Source organism: Priapulus caudatus, unplaced genomic scaffold (assembly GCF_000485595.1).
Source record: "Priapulus caudatus unplaced genomic scaffold, Priapulus_caudatus-5.0.1 Scaffold3484, whole genome shotgun sequence".
NCBI classification, from domain to species: domain Eukaryota; kingdom Metazoa; phylum Priapulida; class Priapulimorpha; order Priapulimorphida; family Priapulidae; genus Priapulus; species Priapulus caudatus.
This window is the reverse complement of record NW_014580545.1, coordinates 3,699-8,666: the sequence shown is the minus strand read 5'-3', so window position 1 is coordinate 8,666 and position 4,968 is coordinate 3,699. Positions and strand designations below refer to the sequence as shown.

The window sequence follows — 4,968 nt, the reverse complement described above, 5'->3', positions numbered from 1 at the left end:
TCTATGTCACAATAACAATGGTCGGGCAGCTCACTGACAAAGTATTGGTGCGCCAGTATAGCGCCGGCGGAATCTCTATAGCCGTCATTGATGGTGACCTTACGGGCGCGATCTATGACCGCCTGGTACGCTATGTGCACGTCCTCGGGATGCCACGCCCTTAATTTATCTAATAATTTTGTCACAGTGCTTGCGTGACCGCCGTCGGCAGCCCACGCCAACACCGTCCAACCCTTGTTATCGCGACCCACCCGCGCTCCTGCTGCTAGTAGCTTCATGACACACGATGTATGACCTCTACTGGCAGCAGTCATCAACGCCGTCATGCGACTCACGCCCGCGTGTTCTATGTTAGCTCCCGCTCCTAATAACGCTGTGACCGTATCCGTATGACCGTTAGAAGCTGCTACCAATAATGCGGTGTAACCATTCACGTCCGCGTGTTCTATGTTAGCGCCTGCACCTAATAACGCTGTGACCGTATCCGTATTACCGCTAAAGGCTGCTGCTATTACTGCCGTCCTGACATATGTGTCCATATGTTCTATGTTAGCGCCTGTACCTAATAACACTGTGGCCGTATCCGTATGACCGTTAAAAGCTGCTACTATTACTGCGGTCCAGCCATCATTACCGTCCGCGTGTTCTATGTTAGCGCCTGCACCTAATAACGATGTAACCGTATCCGTATGACCGTACTTAGCTGCTCTCATTACTGCGGTGTAGCCATTCACGTCCGCGTGTTCTTTGTTAGCGCCAGCACCTAATAACGCTGTGACCGTATTTGTATGACCTCTAGCAGCTGAAGCTATTACTGCGGTGTAGCCATTCACGTTCGCGTGTTCTATGTTAGCGCCTGCACCTAATAAAGCTGTGACCGTATTCGTATGACCGTTACCAGCTGCTGCTATTACTGCGGTCCTGCCATTCACGTCCGCGTGTTCTATGTTAGCTCCCGCACCTAATAACGCTGTGACCGTATCCGTATGACCGTTACCAGCTGCTGCTAGTAATCTGTCACCTGTGGGGGACGCTGGTAATCTGTCTATTCTCGTCGGTGGTCTCTCGGTCGTCTTCCTAACTGCAGTAGATTTGTGGTTGTCCATATTGATAGTAATATATTGTGCTTTTCGATACTTGAAATCTGGAGAAAAAATCATTTCATCTCTCGTAATTATGTAATACAGAGAAATTAGTAGAATATATAATTATGAAGGTTAACGATAAAAGCAATACTATAAATTATAATGCAAATAGTCAGAGAGGAAAGTCTTTGTTTTAAACACGGATCACTGACCCGGGACGGGAACAGGGCGTGACAGCCAATGAGAGCGTAGGTTAAGCTCTGTTACGCAGAGCTTAAAACAATAGACTGACGCTGGTATTTAAGGCTTTGCACGAGTGTGCGGAGGACTTCTAGACACTGCGGACTCTGCCCTTTCTCTGTTGACAAAGAACACTAGCTCGACCGTTAAACGTGAGTGTTGGTTATTCGACGTTTAAAACGTAAGTTATGTCTTTGTGTCGCGTACACATATGTACACGTATGACCTCGTTCGTTGGTTTATACGTTAGCTAGCTTTGCGTTTATTAAATGCGCACTTGCTTTAAAGGCGTACATTCGTTTTGTGAGTTTTACTATGTGTGTACACTAGACCTGTAGTACCAAGCATATACGTGACCACTATACAATGCACGAGAGTGCGACCATGGTTATAATAATCATTACAATTATAAGAAGTTTCAAATTTGTTTCCTTCTCACACTTTACGCCAGCATGCGACTGCGTTTGATTACGAAATGCACGTGTGAAAACATTAACACCTAGTCATGACATACACGTGACAAATCTGCACTAAAACTATACTAATTATCCGTGTATTTATAAAAGGGGTTAATTTCATAGCTACGAAGATATAATAGATGTAAATATTTAATGTGGGAAAAATATGCTTGTAACTTTTTTTTTAATGGAAAATCGAAAATGCCGTCAGAACCATTGCAAAGCGTATATGATTTAATAAGAGCAAACTTACCGTTTCTCTATCGTATTTCAGGCCCGTGTAGCGGTAGCTGGCGACCCCTGGCGATGCTGATTACTGTTGTGACACCTGAGAAAACAATACACCTGATGTGACAGTCTAGTTTCATGTGAGACTGATAAACTAAAATCATATATATATATATATATTTATTATATATACTAAGTAATGTTGGTAGTGAGATGCTACGAAATACAAGGAATTTTAGGAATACAGATTCGGGAAATTTCGAATTTTTTTCTTTAATTTTTAAACTTGTTGGGTGCCGTATAAGGCAACGGAAGGTCTTATAAGCTGCAAAGTTACAAAATTACGTGCTACTCTGCTATATATATATATATATATATATATACATTTTTAAATAATAACGCGCGTACATACATAAATGTAATTTCAATCGAAAATTTACGATTGGATGCATTAAATTTATATTTTGGTAAAAACTAATCCTTACGTGGGGCGTTTTTAGTGCGTCACTGCCGACGTCACTGCTGAATCGTCTGCTGCCGTTTGGCGCTGTCTAAAATATTAAGAAATCACACATCTCAGCGTAGCTACTTATGCTACTGTCGTGCTAAAATCATCATTTATTTATATTCTCACATTTGCTTTCGTTGACTATTTACGCTGAGTAGCATTTCTTTTTGCCAACATTAATATACAACCGTATACATTTAAGAGTAACAGTGTGCAGGCGGTGTTGATTCAGTCACGGCGGCTGCATACAAGCAGGCACTCGTCCTATTTTAATAAAAAATGATAGCAAATAAAAAACAAAGTTTGTCTTTAGTACCGAAACTTCTTCATTCTTCTTAGCACAAGACACGGCGCGCCCACGCGCTTAAACACGCGCGCCACGACAAAAACACGCGCACGACGCACGTACGCACACACACAGACACACACCACGCGCACACGCACACATACATACACATACACATACACACACACACACTCACACACACACACACACACACGTACGCACACCATACACACACGCACACCACAGCACACACAGACCACACACACACACGTACGCACACATGCCACACACACGCACACACACTACACATATATATATTATAGTACACGCGCGCGCACACACGCACACGCCTTCAAAGACACGCGCACGCACACACAGACACATGCGCGGCGCACACGACGTACACGCCCTTCAAAGCACGCGCGCACGCACACACAGACCCACACACAAATCGCACGCACACACAACACGACGCGCGCGCGCACGACGCACACGCCTTCGAAGACGCGCGCGCACACACACACACACACACACCACACACACATACACACACACACACACACACATACACACACACATACACACACACATACATACACACACACAGCACACACACAAATACGCATGCACACACAGACACACCGACACACAGAGACGCCACACACGCACGCACGCACGCACGCACGGCAAGCACGCACACAAGCACGTCATGCACTCGCACACACACACACACACACACACACACACACACACACACACACACAGACAGGCACACAGCACACATGCACGCACACAGGCACACACACGCAACACACATGCACGCACAAACGCGCGCACACACACCATATTATATTATATATATATATATACATACACACACAGGCACACACACACATACACACAGCCACACACACGCAGGCACGCACGTACGCAAACACACACAAACGCACACAAACACACAAACACACAGGCACACACACACGCACGGCAGCACGCAGCGCACAAAGACACACACACAGAGAAGACACACACACAGAGACACACTGACACACCACGCACGCACATACCGCGCGGCGCGCGTACACACGGCCTTTGAAGACACAGGCACGCACGCGCACGAGCACGCATGCGCAAAAGCCCTAAACTTCTACATCGGCATGAGAACTGACGAAAACGTGAAACTAGAAACGATTGTCCCAGAGATGAACTAATAATCCCTCCCCCCCCTTCGAGCTGTTATGGTGCCTGTATGACAATATGTCTTGTAGAATTTGTCAACGAACGCTTTATGGGAAAAATCAGCTGCCACAGAAAGCGCAAGCAAACGCAGAGTGAAACATAAACAACATCAAGCACATACACACGCACCGCACGCATACACACACATGTACATATACACACACGCACGTACGCACGCAATGCACGCACACACACACACACACGAACGCACGCACGCACACCACACACGCACCATATATACACGCACGCACGCACGCACGTACGCATGCACACACACACACACACACACACACACACACACACACACAACACACATACACACACACGCACATATACACACACGCCCGCACACACACACACACACATCACACACACACACACACACAGACGCACACAGACGCACACCACACGCACGCACGCAAGCACGCACGCAAGCACGCACGCAAGCCCGCCACGCAACACACACACACACACTCGCAGACACGCCACACACACACATGCACGCAACACACAGGCACACACACAACACACATGCACGCCACACACGCGCACACAGACACAATATATAATATATATATATATATATATAATATATATTTGAGTTCGTATGTATGTATTCTATGTATGTATGTATCTTCCCTATAGGCGGCCAAACCGCCCAAGCGATCTGGATGCAATTTTCACAGGGCCATCTCTTATACCGGGGGTGTTCGTAGCTGAAAAAAACCTGCCAAACGCGTCAAACTCGCCCGAAAAATCCGTGGAAAACCCCTCAATTTGTCAATCTTCACACATTGTCAGCACTGACTGTACAGTGCTGCCACACAGAGAAAAATCGATCACTCATTCTGAAACCGTATTGTGAAACCGAAACCGAGCACCGAGCTAAAACAGAGCACAGCCAGTTCAGGGGTTACGACTGCA

At 46.3% G+C, this 4,968-nt stretch overlaps 1 long non-coding RNA gene across 1 annotated transcript; it reads right to left on the bottom strand.

Annotated features, from left to right (window-relative positions):
- Positions 1–1,051: 1,051 nt before the first annotated feature.
- Positions 1,052–2,075, bottom strand: LOC106819457. Its single transcript, XR_001395431.1, has 2 exons — positions 2,037–2,075; positions 1,052–1,144 (listed from the first exon to the last, which is right to left on the bottom strand). It is a non-coding gene; the product is annotated as an uncharacterized LOC106819457 (long non-coding RNA).
- Positions 2,076–4,968: the final 2,893 nt, after the last annotated feature.